Source organism: Mesoplodon bidens (assembly GCF_964165515.1).
Source record: "Mesoplodon bidens genome assembly, chromosome: 12".
Lineage (NCBI taxonomy): Eukaryota > Metazoa > Chordata > Mammalia > Artiodactyla > Ziphiidae > Mesoplodon > Mesoplodon bidens.
In genome coordinates this window covers 91,077,381-91,102,355 of record NC_138168.1, presented here as the reverse complement: position 1 = coordinate 91,102,355, position 24,975 = coordinate 91,077,381, and the positions used below count along the sequence as shown (strand labels likewise).

At 44.4% G+C, this 24,975-nt stretch overlaps 1 long non-coding RNA gene across 1 annotated transcript; it reads left to right on the top strand.

The window, feature by feature from the left end:
* Positions 1-329: 329 nt before the first annotated feature.
* On the top strand, positions 330-23,930 carry LOC308625867. Its single transcript, XR_014017169.1, has 2 exons — positions 330-864; positions 23,413-23,930. It is a non-coding gene; the product is annotated as an uncharacterized lncRNA (long non-coding RNA).
* Positions 23,931-24,975: the final 1,045 nt, after the last annotated feature.

Here is a 24,975-nt window from a genome sequence, read left to right as displayed (position 1 = left end):
CGGAGTCCCCTCCTCCTCGAGCCCCGGAGCCTCGCCGGGCCCCTCCCCAGCGACTTTGATTTCATTACTCCCCCTCCCCTCCCCCCCGGGGGGGCTGGCAGGTGCGGGGGTGGGAGCCGTCTCCGCCCGAGCAGCTTTGCCAAAGGTCCGGCTGCTGACGTCGGAGCGCCCGCTCCTGTCAATGAACGGCAGCGGCTGCCTGGGGACTGTCTGGCAACGAGGCTACAGACGTCATCGCCTCCTGTTGGACGCGGGGGGGGGGAGGGGGGGTGTCCGAGCAGCAGCTCCGGCTTAAAGGAAAACTCTCCAAGTTCCAGGCAGCCAGGGAGAGTCGTTCCCGAGAGCACATGCGCCCCAAAGCCCGGTGCGCGCGGGCACACAGGCTGGCACACTCACGCGCACACACTCAAACACACACGCACACTCGCACTTAGGTTCTCTGTAGGTGTGTGGGTCCAAAGTTGCGGCCGCGGGAGGATGAGCTGAAATGGACCGGTCTTTCTTGGCGCCTGGAGCGCCCAGCGCGGCTTTCCCGGAGACCCCCAGATGGACCAGAGGGAAAGAGGAATGCCACACAGCGCTCAGAGGTGTCTGCTCCTTCTCAGGGGAGATCAGCGCGAAAGGCACACTGCCCCACGTCTCTGGAATATGCCTGCCGAGTGGAGCAGAAGCGAGTGTTCTTGGAAAGGTCGTGAACTTGGGCCACCTGGGCTCACTGGCAACTTGTTGTGCGCAGTTCTCAATGGAGCCCTGGACCCACGGGGCTCTGGGCCCGCCCGCTTTTTTTTTTCTTTGCTTTTTCTCTCTTTTTTCAGTGTGTGAACTTGAAGCGGAAAGCAGACAGGCGCTTCGCATACTTTGGCGGTAAGTGGACTGTTCCTTTTACCTATTATTTAACCCTTGAGAGTCCAGAAGAACTCAAATCCAACCATTTAAAAAAAGTTACCACCGTTTCCCTCCATCCTTTTTGGCAACAAGAATGTGTGTGTGTGTGTGTGTGTGTGTGTGTGTGTGTGTGTGTGTGTGTGTGTGTGTTGTTTGGGGACATGACTGTTTTGGAAAAGGGGTGATGAGTGGAGGTGAGAAAAAAGAGACCTGAGTGGATCAAACCAGAAGACTCAGGGGTGGCAGAGGAGGTGAGAGGGAGGGCAGCCAACCCCAGCGCCTGAGCGATTGCCTCCGGCTACTGCTTCTTGGACCAAGTTTCCCAGCTCCAAGTTCCCTGCAAGGCTGCCCTCCAGCTGCAAACGGCCGCCTCTGCAAGGCTAGACCCAAGGGGGCCTCGGGAGGAGGCCCCCACCCTCCTGCCTCCTTTCTGGGCCTCCTAACTCAGTTCTGAGTGGGGACAAGACGCCTCCCCTCCCCCTTCTGCCCCGGGCCTCGGTTGCCTCTCTCCGTGGTCCTCCTGCACCTCCCCCAGCCCCTTTTGCAAAAGCTCAAATGATGTCACAGAGGAGGAGGGGGTCCTGTGCCCCCAGCACCTGAAGGCATCACTATATTGCATCCTGCAGCATTTTGTTTTCTTCATTCTACCCAATTTTCCTTGCAATCCACTGAAAACATTCCCTCCCAAACACCACAAACACCCTCCCCCCCTCCCAACACCTCCCTTCCCAGGACATCAGTCCTTTATAGACAGGGCCAGAAGTCCCGATACCCAGCACCCACGCTATCCCCCTCCTAAATTAGAAAGAAATCAGCTGAGCGCCCAAAGAGCCTCTCCTCCCTGGTGTTTTGGTCTCTTTTTCCCTCTGGGCTTACCCTTCTAGTGGAAGGAAAAAGAGCAAGGAGGAAGGAGAGAGGGAGAGAGGGAGAGAGAGGGAGAGAGAGAGAGAGAGAGCAGAGAGCCCCCTAGACGGAGGGCTGCTGCCCAACTGATTGTAGGCTCTCTGCGCCGCCTGCCCGCCTGGTTCCTGCTTCCCCAAAGTGCCTTCCCTCCTTCAGCAGCAATTCCTCTCCAGCCATCTCCCTCCCCGGCCTCTCCTCCCCACCCTTTCGCCCGTCTCTCTCCCCTCCACCTAACCCCACCTTCACTCTCCTCTCCGAGGGGGGAGGCTGGGGGTGCGGAAAGAACACCCCAAAGCCCCAGCCCCGGCAGAGATGTCGAAGAAACGCAAAGCCCTGGAGGGTGGAGGACAGTCCGGGCTCCCAGAGGAGGAGCCCACTGGCTGCTTTGAGGGCGGCAGCGAGGAGGAAGGTAGGGAGAGCAGGGGTGGAGGAAAGGAAAGGAGCCTGCAGGGAAGCTCTGGGAGTTGAGATGCTCTGCAGGAATGCTCCAGCCGGTCCTCGGCAGCTCCCTGTGTCAAGGCAACTTGGGTAGACTTTTTTCCCCACAAATGGGATTTTACATGTGCCTCCAGGAAACGGGGGGCGGGGGAGTGGGAATGTGCTGATTAGGCTGACATTGAAGACCCAAATTTGGGTGAACTTGAAACTCTGTGGGGAGAAGGGGAGGGTGGGGTGGAGTGGGAGAGGAGGCTGGAAGAGGCTGGGTATGGATTGGGGATTGCTGGCCGGTTCCCGTCCTCTGACTGCCTTGCTGTCACATACATGGGGGTGTCAAGCTGTCCTGTGGTTTTGTGGCCTGTACTGACGTCTGTGCAGGACACCTGGGTCTGGAGGTTGGGGTGCTGGTGCTGTCCCCCTCATGTGTGTTGCTGGCAAGGGGCATCAGGAGGGCTGCTGCTTCTCCCAGGCTTCTCCAATCCAGGGATGCTCAGGGTTGCGTCATGTTGAATCCTCATCTGCTCAGGCAGCCCTTTGCATCCTCCCGAAGTTGGAGGTGAGGTTTGAGGCAAATCTAATGGTGGACTGTGATCTCAAGGGGAGATGCTGTGCTGCAAGCATCTGGGGACCCCTTTCCCTAGAATCAAACCAACGAAAAAGTGAAGGTGGGAAATTTCCTATGGAAGCAAAAGTAATACTTGGATATCTGATTGCCACATAAAAGCAACCCAGTCAGACACCTTTTATTTCACTTACAGTATTCTGAATTTGGTTCAGAGTAGGCCCAAATGAACTAGTCAAGTTCTTTTCTGGACTGTAGTTTAAACACAAAGGAAATATGAACCAGATGCAAATGTTTTGTTATCGGTTACGCTGTGGAAGGGGAGGTGAAAGGGCCTGTGGGGGAATGGTCTGAACCCAGGCAGGGAGAGGAGTTGTGTTTTGGGGTTGCTTTTCTTTTCAGAGGGGAGCCCTGTGGCCTGGTCGGTGGCAGGGGCAGGTCGGAGCACCAGGAGGACTGGGCGTGTGCCTCCAAAATGGAGTCCATGGCTTTTCTCCTTTGACGTCATAAGAAATACGAAGTCACCAGAGTCCTTCCTGCTCATATAACATGAATCTCTGTGTCCCCTTGCAACCCTTTGCATGGCTTGTGTGCGTTTTAAAGCAAAGTGTTTGGTTTTGGCTCTCCCTGGGCAGTGGGATTTAATAGAAGCAGGTGAGAGCCATGTCACCCGCTCACCTCAGAAGAGGTTGTATTTCAGTGTCTGCCCACGTTTTGACTTTCTTTGCTCAGTTGTGATCTTAGAGCAAAAGTTAGTACAGCTCTTCAATTAATTTTACTGAAAAAAAATGGCATTTGGTAAGAAATTCAAATATGGCAATGATTCTATCTGAATGGTATTTTGGTGTTTTTCCATCTTTGGGGAGAATAATTCAGTATCACCATGGGTGTCTGACAAATTCATCGGCTCTATACTCAGCATTCAGTTTTGACCCGAGGTTACTCTCAGAGGTGCATACTATGTTCTTTTGGTTAAGCAGCTAGTGAAGTCTATGGGAACTGACATGATTATCCTGGTAAATAACAACCTGGATACATTTTATGCCATTTTCTAATTATTAGTGTATGCCTGGCTGGCATTTATAAAAAGCAATAAGAATTGTATTTTAACAAACATTTATCGTCCTTTTGGTGGAAATGTGTGGTATTAGAATTAAAAAAGCTATGTTCTGGAGGTCCTGTACTAACAGTAGTAACAAAATTCCCACATTCCCTAGTGTGATAGGACCCGGCTGAGAATATTTTAAGTCATAACAGGCAATAGTAAGTACCTGTTTCTATATTATTCAGAGATTATCATAATTTTGAAGTGACTTATTGTACAGATTGGTTTTGTTAGAGCTTAAAAACGTCTACTGATTTTACTGTATCCTTTGCATTTGGCAAATAAAAATACTACTAGATAATTGCCTATGAATATGTAACTGTAGAAACCATTAAGTGTGTGAATACTCAAGTACCATAGGATTGTGAATGCATTTCCTTGGGAAATGGTAGTCATGGCACTCACCAAACGTGATGGAAACACATCTCTACATATGTGGGAGGATGTATGGCTGTGGGTACTTTGACCATGGAAGATGGGGAGGCCAGGTGTAAACCAGTGTTTGAGTGACGGGTGGTTATTCACCTGCAACAAAATATACAAGGACACTTACACATGGTTAAGGACCTGGATCTTATCACCTCTACAACTCAAGGCTGTGTCTTTCCTCTGAGTCTCTCAGCCAAACTTGACAATATGCCCACACTGAACAGGAGAGAAAAGCATTTACATCAGTCTCCCTGACCTTGTATATCAGAAGGGGTTTCTTTTGAGCTCCAACAACTTGGAAGGCCGACGTGTTTGTTCATTTCAACCACTGAAAGCACATTATAGCATCTATTAGATCAAGGCAATTGGAAATTAAGTTTCATTAGGAGTCATTGATTTTAAGACCGTCTGTCAGCAGGTTGGCTTGGTCTAAAGTTTTAAACAGCCAGTAAGCATGCAGGCTGCCTGGAGGGAGTGCAGTGGGAACTTTGAACAGAAGAACAGAAACCATTGCTCCTGTTCATGCCCTCACCTGCCACCAATCTGTGCCCCAGTCACGAGGGTAGGTGTCCACTCAGGCCCTAGGTGGCTATTTCCTGTAACGGCTCCAGTTCTGTTAATCGTTTCTCTTCAGGAGATTCCTTATGAGATGAAGGTAAGATGGTGAACGGGTTGTTATGAACACACATGGATGGTTTCCTTCTTCTCCCTGACTTATTTGCTCAGCTATGGCAATGGGACAGTGAAGTGCCCTGTCCTAGTTTGGCTGAACGTTTATTTGGAAGTCCGTTGAAGTTATCTGACATGTGTGCGTATGTGTAAAATCACGATCGGGATCAGGGTATGGGCCTCTTGTGGGCCCCAGCTGGCTCTATGTCCACCGTGTGTTCAGACTCTACTGATGGGAGATATTTGCCTAAAATGTTAAACATATAAAGATTTTGTCTTTACAACTTAGAGAGATCTGATGTGCAAATGGATAATGCTGGCCACAATTTTTGCTTTGCTTTGCATCTACTGTCTTTGAACTTAGACATGAGAGTATGTTACAGCATTCATCTGGCTGTGAAGGTGGTGGGTATGTATGTCGAAGACCATGTTGGAAGAGGCTCTGATGGAAACACTGAATAATTATAATTATTGATCTTATCCCATAAGAAGATACTTCTATTTTTTCATTCTCTTCACATTCCCTTCATATTGGTCCCTTTTCAAGGAATTGTTATTTACTTAGATACTTTGGTCTAATCACATGATGTTGCATTAGTTACTCTACACTGAAATATAACATTAAAGCCTATTTTCCAACAGTTACCCTCTAGTTAGAAACCTGTTCTCTCAGCCCCTGTGGGCTCTTGTAGGCTCTCGGAAACCCATTTCTATTCTCCCCTTTCCCCACCCACACCCTAACTGTTCTGTATTGTTTTGTCTTCTGGTTTTAATTCTCATTTCTTTTAAGATGATTTTTGGATATAAAATGATGTCAACTGTTTATTATTACATTCAGTTAATCTCATGAGTGTTATAAAAATAAGTAGTTTCTATCTTTGATGAGCTTGGTTAAGATCCTATCCAGCCCGGTTTCCTGTCCCTCTGGGGTGTAAAGTCACCCAAAGGGGGCCTCTGCAGTGAAGGAGTTTAGGGGAGGTTTGAACAGAACCCATGACCTACTCATGTTTTACACTCCTCAGATTTCCTGAGCCACAGTGAAACTGTCTATGGGTAGCTATTCCTTCATCTGATGAGTTAATGACGGAAGTAAACATTGGTTTCTTAAAATCGTGTTCCTCTTTGACACCACACTGGCTTTTGGGTTTTGTGGCTTCCCTGTATTATTCACAGGCCATTGGCTTTGGGGGCGTCTGGAAACAGGGGCAGGGGAAGTATTAGCAACTCTGTACCTCTAAACCCAGTTAAAGCTGAACATCTAGATTGTTAACTGCCCTACGTCTACATGACCCCCTAACACCAGTTGAAATGATTTTTTCCGAACAGATTAATTATTTTAGAATAGTTGATCAGATTTTTAATTATTATAAAAAATCTCTTAAAGGGTTATTTATTATCATTACTATGAAAGAGTGGGCTTGACCCCTGGAAGAAGATCTTGACCCCTAAAGAAAATCTCACAAGCACACATTCCACAGAAGCTTGATGGCGAAGAGCATTACAGTTCAGGTACTTTTCAGTTCTCACCTTAGTTTCTCTGGCTCCCACCAGAGAGGCCATTTTGCCCTCCAGTGTGCCAGAGACGGTTGGCGGGGAGAGGACAGTTTGGGGGAAAAGAAGGACAAAAATACAGAGTAGCCTCCAGGGGTGAGTCCTCACGTGGACCAGAAAGGAAGTCCCATTAGTCTAAAAAGACATGCCTGTTGCCAGTTTCCTCATCTGTAACATCAGAAGGTTGAATCAGATGACCTGGATGGTGGAATTTTTTTTTTTTTTTTTTTTTTGCCGTACGTGGGCCTCTCTGTTGTGGCCTCTCTCGCCGCGGAGCACAGGCCCTGGATGCGCAGGCCCAGAGGCCATGGCCCACGGGCCCAGCCGCTCCGCGGCACGTGGGACCCTCCCGGACTGGGGCACGAACCCGCATCCTCTGCATTGGCAGGCAGACCCCCAACCACTGCGCCACCAGGGAAGCCCTGGATGGTGAAAATTTTAAGACTTTGAATAGGATTGTGCGAAGAAGCAGGTAAACCATAACCGACTCCAAACTAAATGGAAACTCGCCAAGGAAGTAGATAAGCAGCAGTTCTTGCTGACGTGAAAGGCTGGGGAAGTCACTTAACATCTGTACCGTTTGAACAGGCTGGTGGCTGGGGCAATACTTTCTCTCCATTCTTTCCAGAACTACCAGACACTCTGAGCGTGGTGGGGTGTTAACTGAGGGTACCTTCTGGTCTATGGTTTAGAAGCAACTCTTTACGTTGAAAGCAGTTTTGTTTATACTCTGATTTGCTAGCCCCTTCCCTGCCCCCAACAAACACCCACCTTCCCCCTTCCCACCAGTGTAGAAACAGGATTGCAAATAAACAGAGGTAAGAGCTCTGTGGAGATGTTTCCTTCAAGTGCTTCCATGACGGGACTTAACCGTGAAAATGGAATCTTGTCTTCTTAGGTAAGCTGAAGTTACCTTCACTTTGTTGGCTGGAGGAGCACTGCTAATATAAGAACTGCTCAGCTGTGATATGAGATTCTTGTTAAAAGCTCTTTAACTTTCTGTCCTCTTCCTTGATGAATGCAATGTGGCAATCACAATGATCAACATCATCATATTATATATATATATATATATATATATATACACACACACACACACATATATTATACACATACACACACATATACACACATGCACATGGTAAAAAGTGTAAGTATCACAGCAGGACTTACAGAAAAGATGCAAAATATGTCCCCCTCCAACCCCATTCAGCTTTCCCAAAGGTCACCAACGTTACAAGTTTCTTATGACACCAACCAGAAATGTTCTGTGTATACAGTCGTCCCTCAGAATCCTCAAGGGATTGGTTCTGGGACCCACTGTGGATACAAAAACCCAAGGATGCTCCAGTCCCGTGGTCAGCCCTCCCTATCTTCGGTTCTACAGATGCAGATTCACCCAACTGTGGATCGTGTAGCACTATATGTATGTATTGGAAAAAAATCTGTGTAGAATTGAACTTGTGCAGCCACTCAAGGGCCAACTGTGCAGGAGTGCATACGTGATATCCCTTTCTTACACAAACACAAGCACCCTCCACATACTTTTCTCCTGGACCTTTCTTTATTCACTTATGTATTGGAAATTTACCAGCATATATAGATCTACTGGATTTTTATTGTCTGTATAGTATTCCATGGCACAATGTAACATAACTGATAATTCTTATGGAATTCATCTTTTTATACATAATGCTATAATAAGCAACCACGCTGTATTTTCTTGAGCACATGTATAAATCTATCTGTTGGTGAATTTCCAGATACAGAAGTTGAATCAAAAAGGTGACAACAATTGAAACTCCACCAAAGGCCTATTTGCCCACACCTGCCCCAATTTTCTTTTGCAGTGATCTACTATCACTATGGACACTACACTTTGGGGACCTAAAAATGGAGTAATTAGCAAATATAAGCAAGCTCCTCAAATCAGTGGGATAGAATATTTGGAGTTTGAGCAGTACTAGAGGTAGGGCAACCATAGCACTACGCACTTCAGGGTTTATGGGACGGTTTTTCTTCTCCAACTCTCTGTTTAGAGCAGATGTGGATAAGATATTGGGTTCTGTTCATGTCAGTTACTGTAAATAGGCACAGCTTTGTGATTTTGCTATAAATTTATGTAATAACAGAGAAAGAATTATGTTATTTAAACTATGCATTATTATAAAATAGGATACGAATACACCTTCTGGGGAGCCCATGAAAATTATGATTGGTATAAGTATTACTCTTAAATTTTCACATAGCTCTAATGATATGTCTGGGTTTTGTGACTTTTATACATTTTATATACTTAGATTCTTAAATATTGACAGAATATAAACTCACAAAGGGCAGAGGGGAATGTCTTAACTGGTGTGTTAAGACATTGAGCTTCATCTAGAACTGATAATTCCTGTCTTGGTCACTGTTTTATCCCTGGCCCCAATACAATACCTGGTACATACTCCGCGCTCAATAATTTCTTCTTGAGTGAAATGACCAATGTTTCTGTAACTAAGACATCTTAAAGTATTGAGTATTCCATTTAATAGTGACCATGATAATTCTACTTGTAAATGGATAGAGATAAGAAGGAATATTTATATTGAGCTGTAAATGCCTTTCATTTGTAAAAGAACACAGGCTTTGAGATTAAGCATGCACAGATGATTAAAACATAGCATCACGTATTTACAAAAATAGTTTTCCTTAGGACTAAATTGATTTTAAGGTATTAGTGCCTGGTACTCATGTGAGAGGACAGTGGGCTCATCTTCCCTTCTCCCACTTTTTATTTTGAAAAGTATTCCATCTACAGAAAAGCTACAGGATGTGTACAGTGCATGCTGAGGTCCTCTTCACCTAAATCACCAATGTGACAATGTGATACAGAATCTGACTCCATCTCTGATGGTTGGCTGCTGACAGCTTTCAGACCCCACCACCCAGCTTCCTGTCTGCTCCAAACCTGGGCAGGCTGATACGACATCCCACGTGGTCCTAACATTGGTGCCAGTGGGAACTCAGTCCACACGAGCCCTGACTCCTACGTGAGGATCTCCCAGAACCACCTGTAACCACAGTGAAACCTGCACTTGTTGGCTCTCAAGCCATTTTCAGACATGCTTGGGAGTCTGCACTGCTCCCCTAGCAAAGCCTCGTTCTGAGAGCAATAAACTTTTCCACACCCTCTTGGTGCATGTGTGGGATCACCAGTCTCAACATTCGAACCAAATTTTGGGTTGAGGTGGGTCCATCTCACTCCCAAGTGACGGGGACACTTTCCTCCTCCTTTCCTCCTCCTCTTCTTCTTTCTCTCACAACGATTATTATTTTTGGCTGAACCACTTGAGAGTTATTTGTAGACATTATGATGATCTAGAGAGTTCAGATTTATTTTCTAAGAGCAAGACATTCTCCTAAATGACCACAATCTAGCGACCACACCAAGAACACTTCATGTTGATATAATATTACTTAGTGGGAGCGCATGTTCAAATTTCCCCAATAAGAGCCCGTTTTTCCCCATCAATCTAGGATCCAATCAAGGACCACACATGGCATTTAGTTGTCACATTTCCTTTAATCTAGAAATGCTCCCTGATGTCGACAGTTTCGAAGGGTCCAGGTCAATAATCTTTTAGAAATTCCCTGTTTGGATTCATCTGATGTTCCCGAATGATCAGATTCAGGTTAAACATTTTGGACAAGGATACTATCCAGGTGACATTGGGTCACATCAGAGGACACATGATGTCAGCTGGTCCTGTCCCTAGTGATGTTAAGCTTGATCACTTGGTTAAGGTTTTATCTGCCAGACTTCTTTCTATATTGTCAAGAGAGGTAGACACATATTCTGATAATTCACTACTTACGCCGTGGCCAAAAGCTCTTTCTGAAAGTATAAACTGTTGAGCACTCAAGTCTGCAGTACAAGTCAGTTCGTAACTATATAAACTTGGATTTTGCTTACACACCTATATATATGTATATTTTAAATGAACTATAACATTTTCAGGAAGTTCACGTTCTTAGGTGAACCGCTTAATTAATGTTAACATATATCCATACCCAGATGAAGATACAGGACATTTCTTGCATTCTAGAAAGCTCCCTGTGCTCTGCCCCAAGAAAACCCCTACTCACTGTTCTGAACTCTATTGCCATTAATTGGTTTTCCTTGCTTTGGGACTCACACATATGGAATCAAACAGCACATAGCCTTGTGTCTGGGTTCTTCAACATTATGTCTGTGGGATTCACCTACGTTGTTACAGTTGTCTGTTCTTTTTGAGTGCTAAGTAATATTGTATTAATAGTCTACAATTTACTTGTCCTTTGTACTACTGATGGGTATTTGGGTTATTTCAATTTAGGGGTCATGACAAATAAAGCTGATATGAAACAACTTGTGTACATGCCTTTGGGTGGACATAAAACTCATTTGTTTTAAATATATATCCTACACACTCATTTTTGTAATAATTTGTGGAATGTTCTTTATCAGTCATTGGAGCCCATCAATGAAGATGTATGGTTTTCTATAAACATGTCTGATTATTATAAACCTTATATTCATGAGAAAAATCCCTGATGCATTCCAAGCCCTTTAACGTGGCAACATTTGCAATCCAGATGTAGGATCTTGATAAATGAACTAGATCTTTTTCTTAACAGTAAAAGTCTATACATAATTTTGATTCACAAGTATTTGTTATTCTTCTCTACCGTGGATGTTGACTTTGATTCTTATTCATTTTTTAATATATTTAAAAATACTTATTTCTTTATTTATCTTTGGTTGTGTTGGGTCTTCGTTGCTGTGCACGGGCTTTCTCTAGTTGCGGTGAGTGGGGGCTACTCTTTGTTGTGGTGCACGGACTTCTCATGTGGTGGCTTCTCTTGTTGCAGAGCATGGGTTCCAGGTACTCAGGCTCAGTAGTTGCGGCCCTCAGGCTTCAGCAGTTGTGGTGCACGGTCTCTAGAGAGCAGGCTCAGTAGCTGTGGCACACGCGCTTAGTTGCTCTGCGGCATGTGGGATCTTCGTGGACCAGGGCTCGAACCCGTGCCCCTTGCATAGGCAGGCAGATTCTTAACCACTGTGCCACCAGGGAAGCCCTGATTCTTATTCATTTAAGAAGTATATTGTGCTTGCTTTGCTGGCTCTGAAGGAGGAGGTATTGAGAAGGAAGATGAAATACCCACCAGGTATAGAGTCTTGAGGTGAAGCTGTTCATAAGGAAGATCCTTTTACTTCTCTGTTTGGGGAAAGCTTACCCAACTTAGGAATCTCTGCCTAGGAAGGTTCATAACTTCATTTCAAGAAGGGAAGTATAATCAGGAGGCTTAGCTTTCTTTCCCAGACTATCCTTGAGTGCTGTCATGATGTTGATTTTTGCCTCTTTCCATTTTTCTACATCAAGACAGTCACTTGCCTGTCTTATCTGGGGCTTCCCTAGGCTAACTGTGAAGGAGAAGGAAAAAGGGACAGATGTGACTTTATGCCATCCCCTGACCTGCAATAATAAAACCCATGTTTACATAACAGGTGCTGTAGCTGGTGGAGGACTTGCAATCATCCTAACACGTAGCTCCAGAATATCTCTCAGGAAGGGAAAGATCTTGGTTTGGAAAAATGCTTTGGTGCACACCAACAGTAGGTGAGACCCTGGGGCTTCAGGGGCAAGAGCTTTTGTTGCTCCAGCAAAAGGGAGAGTCCCTGAGTGTAAAGAAAAAGAGAAAGTGAGAGAGAACAGAAAAGAGGAGGCTGTGGGGGCCAACTCAGAGGAGGACCCGTACTAGTGGTGCGGTTGACAGGGAATCAGAACCCAGGAGTGACTGATGGTGACTGCATGTTAATTTGGTAGGTGGTACAGGCTGCGCTCCTCTGTGTGTCCTGAATTCTTTGATAAGCCTGCCAACTTTTTCAACATCTCATTTGTAAATGGAAACCAGTGCAGGGCCCGAGTCTCATGTCTGGGTTAACGTGGAGCAGACCTGAGTGTGTGGAAGTAGCAGCCAGACACAGGTGAGCCCATGGGGTCTTAAGTCCTAGAATATTTTTAGGGCTGTTGGTAGGGCTTTGAGTATCTCCGGGCTATAATACGCTATTCAGAGCAAATCTCTCAGTCTCAAGCCCTGACTTTGAGCTGTATTTGGCCACATGTTCCCTCTAACTTGAAGTTAATTGGAACATTTTGGTTGTTGTTACAGCTTAGTCTCCTGTTCTTAATACAGTATCACCTCTGGCTTGACATCCAGCAAAAGATTGCAAGGCCTTGTTAAAACCCTGGTTTCACTTAGACCCAGTGGATTTCGATGACCCAGTTTAAAATCACTGGGATTGGATAAAAACCAGCTGCCTATTGTAAGTGATTAAAAGGATAACTAACACATACAAATAACAATAACTTGTAGAGCAGGAGGAGTTTCCTTTAACTTCGTTATGAATGTCCAAAGTATATATAGGGAAAAATAATTTATTGTAACATACAAGAAAAATCCGTTATCAACTGATAGCATGTTAATTTAATCCATCCCTCTCTCTGCTTAATATTAAGCTCTTTTCCTGCCCATCCCCTTTAGTTTTTGTTGTTCAGTCTCTCTGATGGTCAGACTTGAGGTCATTGTTATTTGACGGTCTCAAGTGCAAAAGAATCGCAACGTGGAACTGAAATGCTGAAGTGACAGGATTTCATGAAATCCGTGAGAGTGACGTTGGGAACAGCTCCATTTCTGTGCTAAGTTATTGAACGTGAGTTAGACTTTCATCTGAAGAAAGAAAACCAGCAAGGATTACTCAGTGTCCCCACTACGATATATTTCTATCCCATTCTGTTTTCTTTTGTCAAACATCTTCTGAGTAAGTGCTTGACCTGTGCTCTCTGCTGGCCACAAAGGGTCCTGGAACCTTGGGTCACTGTGGGGATGTGATGTTTCACTTGTAGGACAAAAGTGCTATCTGAGATTTTCTTATTGTGCCTACTTTTTTATAGTCTGCCTCTCCCTGTGAGAATGTGTTCTCCATAAAGACAGAAACCTCTTTGGCCATTTTTCCAGTTAGAGTAAAGCCTGGCAAATATTAAGTGCTCCGTAAATATTGCTGAATAAATGTATGAAGGAACAATGGAATTCCCTTTTTAGTAGAACTTTTCTGTAGACTTAGGATGCCCAGAAGGGGGTGTAGAAAAGGGCTAAGGGGGACTTTTAGAAGAGCCCCCTAGATGGACTCTCTGTCCCCAGCTCTCCTGCTTCAGCCCATCTGTGCCGAGGTCCCTGTCAGTTACAAGTGGCAAAATCCAAAGAGAACAAACCTCAGTGGAAGCCGGTTTTCAGGGAGTTCCTGGGGGAGAGTCAAAGATGGAGCAGTGGGACCTCCAGCCTTGGACAGGGTTCCTTTGCCTGCATGCCCATCCCCAAGGTAACAAGGGGAATGGCAGCTCCAGGTCAGACCTTAGGACCCCAGAGCAGAGAGGAAAGAAAACCTTGACCCTGCTCGCCTGGCCCAAGTATCCCAAAGACAGAATTTCTCGTTCTGACAGACGGGGCAGAGTCCACTTCTAGAAGAAAGTATGTGCATCAGACACAGCAACGCTACCCCTCCAACAAGTGCAGGCAGCCTATCACTGGCCCTTCTCCCATAGGGAAGTCGCCAGCTCTCCTTTTATTCTCTTGTAAAGTACTAACACTGTCCCTGGGCGTGAGGGTCTGTCACACTGTAGTCCTGGAGAGATGGCACTGAGATAATGGATGTGCCAATGCATGGTCAACTAAAAGTAGCCACACAAAGTGAAAGCCTTAACATCTTATGTGCTTCTCCCACCCCTCCCCTTACAGGACCCTCCCGTTCAGCTAAACTGATACTTACTTTCTAGGAGTGCTTATGAAGTTTCCTCTTCCCAGGACTCTGCTCACCACTCAGTCTCTCTTCGTAGAACCCTTCCGCATCCTTGGAAGCCCCTCAGAACGTGTACCCTCTCCATGAAGCCGTGGCCATCTCCACGAGAAGGATGGGGGTGTCTTTCCTCCTGGGTCTGGGGCTCTGGGTGGCCTTAGGCGCTCACCACATTCTGTGTGGCATGAGGGTCATTTCCATAGTTCTGGGATCCCCGTTGGCCTGAAAGATTCCAGAGAAAAGGGGCTGTTTCATATGCATTCGTGTAGTCATTCCAATAAAAGTTATTACTCCATGCGTAAAAGTAGAGGAAAGAGATGAAGAAAGAAAACCACATATATTTGCCTTGATAAGCTCTGCATTAATTACTAGTGATAGTCTATATATGGTGTGGGAAAGCAATTTTAAAATTACTAAAAACTTTCTTTTTAACATCTTTATTGGAGTATAATTGCTTTACAATGGTGTGTTAGTTTCTGCTTTATAACAAAGTGAATCAGCTGTACATATATATATGTCCCCATATCCCCTCCCTCTTGCATTTCCCTCCCACCCTCCCTGTCCCATCCCTCTAGGTGGACACAAAGCACCGAGCTGATCTCCCTGTGCTATGCGGCTGCTTCCCACTAGCTATCTATTTTACGTTTGGTAGTGTATATATGTCCATGCCACTCTCTCATTTTGTCCCAGCTTACCCTTCCCCCTCCGCGTGTCCTCAAGTCCATTCTCTACGTCTGCATCTTTATTCCTGTCCTGCCCCTAGGTTCTGCAGAACCATTTATTTTAGATTCCATATATATGTGTTAGCATATGGTATTTGTTTTTCTCTTTCTGACTTACTTCACTCTGTATGACAGACACGCACATATAGTCATCTTATCTTTGATAAAGGAGGCAAGAATATACAATGGAGAAAAGACAGCCTCTTCAGTAAGTGGTGCTGGGAAAACTGGACAGCTACATGTAAAAGAGTGAACTTAGAACACTTCCTAACACCACACACAAAAATAAACTCAAAATGGATTAAAGACCTAAATGTAAGGCCAGACACTATCAAACTCTTAGAGGAAAACCTAGGCAGAACACTCTATGACATAAATCACAACAAGATCCTTTTTGACCCACCACCTAGAGAAATGGAAATAAAAACAAAAATAAACACATGGGACATAACGAAACTTGAAAGCTTTTGCACAGCAAAGGAAACCATAAAGAAGACGAAAACACAACCCCCAGAATGGGAGAAAATATTTGCCAATGAAGCAACTGACAAAGAATTAATCTCCAAAGTATACAAGCAGCTCATGAAGCTCAATATCAAAAAAAAAAACCAAACAATCCAATCCAAAAATGGACGGAAGACCTAAATAGACATTTCTCCAAAGAAGATATAAAATTGCTACAAACTTTTGTAGCATTATTCAATAATGTAGTAGACTGATTCAAGTGGTATTTTTCAGACAGTAGAAAGTATAAGGGTAAAACTTCTTTGCTCCAATGACTGGTTACAGGGTGGCTAATTCATAAGCAAAAATGCTTAAGTTTTGCTAAGAAATTCTGTCATGTTATTGAAGAAGGAAATTGCCCAGATATCCAAGAAGCTGAATTGTGATAAAGAAAAAAAAAAAGAAACTTACCTGGAGAACAGTTACTCTATTTATAAATTAAGACTAGTAATGCCCAGTCATTCCACATTTATTTGGATATTTCTGTAAAGGTCCTTCCTTCACCCACCCTTGGATGGTGGTCTCGACAACAAGCAAATGATGTTGTTAGTCCATCTTTATCTTCCAGGGGCAACTTACTGTACCACGTACATCTGTAGACTGCCAAGGACTGTTGGATGTTTCTTCAGTATGTTTGTTTTTTAAAAAGACTTCAAGCTTTTGTTAACATAATACCCTTCTTAGTCAACTTCAACTAACCTCAATAAACCTTCTTTGTATCTTTCACTCACAAAACATATGCGGGGATCCTCAGAGCCCTCAATTCCATAACATTTTGGAATGGCCTCAACCAGTGTTTTTTGGATTGGGGGTAGCAACCTATTTGTGAGTCATGAAATCTATTTTTAGTAAACCCAAATTGTATTTCTAAAAACTGAATAGAATGGGGGAAAGGGGGAAGAGGATGGGAGGAGGGTGGAGGGGAAAGGATGGGAGAAGAGAGGGGAGGAAAAGGGAGGGGGGGGAAGGGGATAAGGGGGAAGACGAGGGGTGGAGAGCGTGAGAGTGAGTCCCGTAAGCGGCGATTATTATTTAGTGACTTGTGTGTGTGCTCATTCGGTCCTATTGTAAAAATAAATTTCATATTGTGAGTTGAAAAAGTTACAAAACCCTGGTCTAGACCACATTTTACAGATATCTTCATGACAGCGGACAGCCCACAACACCAGAATTTTTATGGCCCCTTGGTGAAGAATAATAAATAAATAATTTAAATGAAGTTATGCAAATTTCTTTGGATTCAGGACCATCTGAAGAGGGCTCTGAACTGCCTGTGTGAACTGGAAGTGAAACCCATTAACACAGTGGCACCTACGGGGCCTCAGTCCCAGGTGGTTTATCACATCCCTGCTCTGGTGGCTGCAGTCCTCTCTCTGCTTTACCGTCAGCTAACACTCCTGTGTGAGCCTTGCCTCCCCAGCTAGATTGGAGACATTGTCAAGTCATGATCAAGTCTTCATTCCAGTAATGAGCACGGAGTAGCTGTTCAACCAATGATTTTATGTTAATGACTGAGAACCTGGAACACACCTGAGAAGTGGGTCCCCACAAAGAGGTGGAAGATGAGAGGGAAGGAGAACAGGAGGACAGGGGAGGAGGTCCATATTTGGGTGCTCCTGTCGGGGCAGATCAGAAGGCAGTGCAGGGAGCCTGGGACCAGCTTGGAGGAAACAATGCAAACCCCTCCGGGTCTTTGCTTTGCGGGGTGGCAATCCCCACCAGTACCTCGAATCCTTGTTTCCCAGTGACTCCACCTAGTGAGTAGAACAAAATGTGCTCCACCTTCCACGATAGAATGAAAGGCGCACTTTCCTTTCTAAAATCATTTTCCCATTCTTGAAAACTTTTCCTGCCTAATTCGCCATCTTTATGTGCTTGGGGGAGTAATTATCTGCGTGTGCTTTTTTAAGTTAGGTTCTTCTAGGCTTGTTTGATAGAATGTACTTTTTCACCTCACCCCCTCACAGGGGGTGGACTTAGCCTCTGTTATTTATGCTTTGATTGCCACTTTGTCTAGTCTCACTTGTTATTTTATACTTTAAAATGTTTAAAGTTACATCAGAGTCAACGTGATGGGTACATATAGTTCTTTAGTTTTCTCCTTTCGGTGTGCAATCTTACTACTCTAGATTTGATAGGTAAAGAGGTAAAATAATGAGATAAATAAATAAAAGCTTTGTGGCTGCCTACATGCCAATTTGCAAAAATTAATGCCAAATTATCTCTGGAAACGTCTGGAACAGCTGTGGTTGTCAGTATTGCTTCACCCCCCAGGTCTGATGATTTAAACGTTTCATTTCTCTTTGTAAAAATTAGAGACAATAACTGACTATAGTTTCACTCCCCTTCCTCCCATCATCAGTAAAATATATGTAAAACTTGGTTCTTAATTAGTGAAACACCATTTACAGTTTGGGTCTGAGTTGGGGTCAAGGGAGAAAGAAAAGAAAAGGAAAACTTCACAATCACACAATCACATGTTTACTATATGCAAAGCAGCAGAGAATTGCAATGAGTGATGGAACAGAGTTTATTTTCTCAGCCGTAAGGAATTTTCAATGTTTATGGAAGACAAGCCTGTGTTACAGGAGCCGTTAACTGAGCGACTTCATGGAAGTCATTCAAAGGGTTACAGAGGTTTCTGAGAGGGAGTGACCCATTTCTCCCAGCCTTGGGTGAGTTGAATCATGGATGGCCTTGGTGTGCTCACTGGGTAGTGAGGAACCATTCCTCGTGTTTAAGCACATTGGATCTTACAACCAGAGTCTATTTCTGTGCAATTTCTTTATTTAAAAGAGATTTCTTTTTTTAACAACTTTCAGTAGATTCAGTAAGGGGTCCAATGCATGTTCTGGTAGTGTTTTCCTCAATGCATTGTCTTTGCTGTAAATTTTCATTCACTTATTCTTGAATAAAAACAAATGCATTGGTGAAAATTCAAAAGATACAAAAGCCATATAATGAAATATGTCTTTTTTGTGTTACTTAGTACTGCTTCAAAGTTTTCTTCATATAAATACTGCCAATTCCTCTAAGTTCATTCTTAGGTATGTTTATCCTTTGTTCTGAATTGCCCTTATAAATATAATCATTTCTTGCACTAAATATTTTGGAGTAGTTCTGTATATATGGTGAATGCTATGGATATTTTTATAAACTGATCTTTAAATTTTGAAATTATCTTAAACTCACAGAAAAGTTTCAAGCCCAATAGGAAGATCTTTTATTCCCTGAACCATTACCCTGTGCAAGTTCTACAAACCAGGACATTCTCTTACATGAACACTGATACATCTCTACCTTCTAATCTTCCACTTCTTCATGTTTTGTCAGTTGTTCTAATAACATCCTTAATTATGAAAGGATCGGGTCCAGAGCCACACATGGCATTTGTCACTTTGGTCTCCTTCAGTCTGGAGCAATCTCTCAGTCTTTCATGGACTTTCATGACCTTTGTGGATTTGAAAATTATGAGCAAGTTATTTCATGGCAAGTCTCTTGTGGGGGAAGAATGTCATAGAAATGATGCTGTGCTCTTCTTATGCACCTTAACAGGTGGCCCACGAATTGAATTTGTCCCGTTAGTGAAGATGTCCACTCTGACCACTCAATCAACTGGTTATGGGAGTGTCCTCCAATTTTCTCCATTGTAAGTTACATTTTTCCCCTTGTGAGTTAGTAAGGAATTTGTGGGAAGGTACTTTGATCCATGTAAATGTTCTTTTCCTTTTCAAACTTTCAGTTATTAATTTGCTGATTTACATAAGTTTGTTTTTTTTAACTAATAAGTTGTATGAGCTGTTTGTGTATTTCAGAAATTAAGCCCTTGTCGGTCGCATCGTTTGCAAATATTTTCTCACAGTCCGTAGGTTGTCTTTTCATTTTGTTGTTGGCTTCCTTTGCTGTGCAAAAGCTTATAAGTTTGATTAGGTCCCATTTGCTTTTATTTCTATTTGCTTTTATTTCTATTTCAAATTTGCTTTTATTTCTATTCCCTTGGGAGACTGACCTAAGAAAACAGGTACAATTTGTGGATTTACATGAGTTTGGACTCTTGCTTTCCTATTTTATTCAGTGGGTTACAATACATTACTACCACTGTTCATTTTGAAGCTCAAGTAGTCCCGGATTTGGCTGGTGGGAGCCCCTTCAAGGTGGCTTCTGTATCTTTTGACATATTTATCTCTACCTCAGTCTTGATCTCTATATCTATCTACGCTGAGAGACCAAGGGATGCACGCATATATAAACACACTTACATCTGTATTTTTTCTATACTTGTCTATATTCAAAATATGGAGTTCATGCCAACCTCTTCATTCCAATCCAGTGGCACAAGGTTCATTCTTAGCTTGCTCCTTTTCCATATTTGCATCTTTCTTCTCTGATAAAGGGAAGGAACCTGGCTATATCTGCACCTGTGTGTTATTTGGTCACTTCTCTGTGTGTAACCAGTGCCCCGTAACTGCGGCTGCCCCTCCCCTGTGTGGTGCTCTCCTCATCCATCCAGCCCTGACTCCCAGATCTTGGCGCCACAACTTCTCCCCACCCTTGGCCTTGGAGAGGCTGCTGGTCTTGTCGGCCCCTGTCTCATAGCTTTGGGACTGAATTGTTCAGGAAAGGAAAGGGTAGAGGAAGCAGAAGAGAAAGAGGAGGATGGGCGAAAGACATTTGAATGCTGTCTTTATACTCATCTACCTTACTGACTCTTATGTCCTTTATATTTGTCCTTCAGATTAGTTTTCCAAGTACCTCAGGTGGTCAGTTACAAGAAATGGTAATTTTACTTCCCCTTTCCAAACTGTATACGTCCTTCTTCTCATCTGATTGTACGGCTTAACACTTCCAGGAAGTCATTAACATGAACGATGATAAAGACGCTATGGGAACGCTTCTTTCATTTCCCCACTTATCATAGTACTTACTGGCTTTTGGGTAGAGACAGGTAAATCCATCAGGGTGATCTTTCTTAAATGCAAATCTGATCACATCACACCCCTGTAACAAACCTTTAGACACACTGACAGATGAATAAAGAAGATGTGGTACATATATACAATGGAATATTACTGAGCCATAAAAAGAATGAAATAATGCTATTTGCAGCAATATGGATGGACCTGGACATTATACTAAGTGAAATAAGTCAGACAGAGAAAGAAAAATGTCATATGATATCACTTGTATGTGGAATCTAAAAAAAAATGATACAAATGAACGTATTTACAAAGCAGAAATAGACTCACAGATATAGAAAACAAACTATGGTTACCAAAGGGGAAGGAGGAGGGATAAATTAGGCGTTTGGGATTAACATATACATTCTAATGTATATAAAATAGATAAACAACAAGGTCCTACTGTATAGCACAGGGAACTATACTCAATATCTTGTAATAACCTATAAAGGAAAAGAGCCTAAAAAAGAGTATATATATATGAATCATTTTGCTGTACACCTGAAACTAACACAACATTGTTATTCAACGATATTTCAATAAAAGTTTTAAAAAACAAACAAAAAACCATTTAGACAGACTCCCATTGATCTTAAAGCTCCCAATGAGGTCAGATGCGCTGCGTCTCCAGCCTTGCCTCTGGTCTTTTATTTTTATTTTAAGATATTTATTTATTTTTAACTGTGTCGGGTCTTACTTGTTGCACGTGGGATCTTTTGTTGTGGTGCGTGGGTTCCCGACCAGGAATCAAACCCGTGTCCCCTGCATTGGAAAGTGGATTCTTAACCTCTGGACCACTAGGGAAATCCCCCATCTTTTATCAATAGCTTTCTTTTTAGTAGCTTTCTTTTTATTTTATTTTATTTATTTATTTATTTTTTTTTTTGTTACGTGGGCCTCTCACTGTTGTGGCCTCTCCCCTTGCGGAGCACAGGCTCCGGACGCACAGGCTCAGCGGCCATGGCTCACGGGCCCAGCCGCTCCGCGGCATGTGGGATCTTCCCAGACCGGGGCACGAACCCGTGTCCCCTGCATCGGCAGGCGGACTCTCAACCACTGCGCCACCAGGGAAGCCCAGTAGCTTTCTTTTTAAAAGAGTGGACACTGAATATAGAATTTTTTTATCAAACTACTTTCTAGCTCCTATAGATATAATCATATGATTTTTCACTTTTGATCTATTAATTATTTTCAGCACATTTTAAACTCCTCATTCACAAGGAAGCTCCCGATTAGATACAACTGAGGTTTCCCATGTCATTTGGTCAGGATAGGTGACAAAGAATGCCATGGGACTGAGTATATTTCCTTCTCCTCCCTTCTCTCTCTCTCTCTCTCTCTCTGTCTCTGTCTCTCTCTCAGTCACGACAACTCACCATGGTTAACGTCTTAGAGGTGCATGCCCAATTCTGCTCCTCCTTGGCTAAAACATAATCAGTGTCTTATGTCTTTGGCCCATTTTCTAGAAATGCCTTTGTGTACGGGACTCCCATTGTGACAGTGGGTCACCTTGATGGGCCTTACTGAGCGGTTTGGCATGTTGATAAGGCTTTCTGCTTATGCTTCACCAGTGTGGATGACCCCACACCGCACAGCCCAATAGGTTTGGATCCGGGTGCCGTACAAAATACAACCATGGCTGTGCATTTGTTGTATTGAAACCTGACTTTATGCAGGTGCACCCTGTACCGCCCACTAATATCGAGCTTCTCGGGGAGTCATCTTCGCTCGCCTGCTTCTCCGATACCTTCCTCAGAGCTGACACCCACTGTCCCTCCTCTGTCATTTCCACTGGGACAAGGACATTGCCGCAGATCAAATCCCTTGATTTCAACCTTTTGTGCCACTTTCCTATAATTTTTGAACGACTATCAACATCTTTTACCTGCATTGTGTCCTAATCTTGGATTTCTCTGTTGGATGCTGTAACTCATAACCGCCTGCACCAGGATTCCTGTATGTATATTTAATACTGACATCTACATTCCGTGTTTGAGAAAGGTTAGCAAGAGTATAAATTTGAGGAACGCTATTGTGAAGCCTAGGAGGAGACAGAGTTTGTGGGGAAAACAGCTACCCACCTACTCACACATTTAATGAAGCAGGGGAATCACACCATCTCTGTACAAACGCATAAAAAAAAGATTAGAGCCTGTGAAGATAATACCTGAGCAGTCGCTGGGCTGTCTCTCAGGCAAAGTTGGAATCCAGTCCAAGAATTAAAGATAGACATGTAGGGGACTTCCCTGGTGGCGCAGTGGTTAAGAACTCGCCTGCCGATGCAGGGCACATGGGTTCTAGCCCTGGTCCGGGAAGATCCCACATGCTGTGGAGCAACTAAGCCTGTGCTCCACAACTACTGAGCCTGCACTCCATAACCCGCAAGCCACAACTACTGAGCCCGTGCGCCTAGAGCCCGTGCTCCGCCACAAGAGTAGCCACCGCAATGAGAAGCCCACACAGCGCAGCAAAGAGTAACCCCTGCTCGCCGCAACTAGAGAAACCCCGCGCGCAGCAGTGAAGACCCAACACAGCCAAAAATAATTAAATTAAATTAATTAATTAAAAGAAAAAAGATAGACATGTTACATCCAGGAAAATGCCCCAGACGTTTCTTTCTTCTGCCCTCCGTCTCATGTACAGATGTCATTTCTTAATTTAAATGACCTTTTTCCTCATATTTGTTTTAAACTTTTTTCAATCGTTCAGGAAAGAAGATTAGTAGTGATGGAGTTCAAAACTTACGGTAGCAAAATAATTTTTTTTCTTTGTTTGAGCAAACATTCCTTTTCTCTCAAATCCTGCAGCTTGTGACACAGCCACCGGAGTGAGATTCGAAGTCCAGAGCATCTCTGAGCATCAGCCAGGCCCTCGGTGAATAGAGAGCACTTTGTGATCCTGACTGTGTCCCTCTGCTCGTTCAGTTCTAGACACCATGGGGCGCATTTCCGAATCTCCTCCGAAGACTACAGAGGAGTTTACGGCGACTCGAGTGCCCGGGCCTCACTGCCTTCCTCCTCTTCTCCTTCCTCCTAAGTCTCCGCCGTTTAGTCCTTCTCGTCTATTTATTTTATTTTCTTTTGCTGTGTTGGTTGGGTGTATATTTGTAAGCTGTGTGAAATCCCTTTTGGCATAAAATCAGGAGAACATGAGTAACTATAACGAAACAAATAGATACATTATTATGGAGCACCTGGCACACACTATACCTAAGTCCTGCACAGTGAGGCCAGGGACAGGACTGTGTTTTATCCTCCCATCTTCCCCTGGCTACAATGCCTTGCGAAATCGTGCCAAAGACTTAATAAATGTCTGGTAAATTGTGGAGAGTTGTTTCTGAGTCCATGTGGCAAAGCAGGGGACTTTCTGCCGGGTGACGGCAGAAAAAGTGAGTGGGATTCCAATACCAGCTATGTTTGAGCATCTTCGGTGTGCTGGCCTGTGTGTGTGTGGTGGGGGGGCACTGCGCCAGCCCCCGGGGGCCCAGAGCCCTGTGGTGTCCCAGACACAGGGCAGTATGCAGACGGCGACGGGAAACACAGCGAGGGCACAAAATGCAAAGGCGAGGATGGCCGGGGCGGGGGGCGGCTGATGTTAGCTCCCACGGGTCTCCCGCCTCCGCCTGAATGCCGTCTCCATGAAAAACACAGGAAACCAGGGTCCACAGCTGAGTGAAAATAACCCTCAGCGGTGCTGACTTCCTCAAAAGCCTCCACGCTGAAGCACACGGAAGAGGTAACTCTTCGGTTCTTCCTGCAGATGCTATAATTCCCCAGCCCCTACCTCTTCCCCGCCGGACGCACATCTGGTTCTGAGAAGTGAGGTGTCATTGAAGTTCAAATGTCTTAGATCTCTTGGAAGATAAAGACACATCTTTGTAGTTCTCTGGTCTGGTGGACTAAGACGTGATGTCGGTGTTTAACCATGTTTTCTGAGGACCTCTATCTCCCTAAACTCACATATCCGATGGCATGAAGCAGGGTTGGTGACTCGTAACAGCTAATATGGTTTCCTGAACGTTTGGTGTAGTTAAGGCCAGACCGCAGGGACTCAGGGGCCACGGCAGCATCCTCTTCCTCGGCCCGTCCTGAGCGGCTTAGGCAGCTGCTCGGCCCCGACACTGACCACCGCCTTCCGACGGAGCCCCAGCTGCACGCTGGGTTGTGGACCACATCACAGAGTCAGCCCGGGGCTCCAGATTAGAGTCCAAGGCCAAACTCAGACAGGCCCTGGCCCAGGCACTTCTCCGTGGAAACGCACACCTGGGAGTCAAGAGCACAAACCCCGGTCCGCACCTGGTTCTATTTTCTGAGCAGCACGACGTGCAGCCGTGGGTTAAGTGACAGAGAAATAGGCAGGTGAGGACTTGC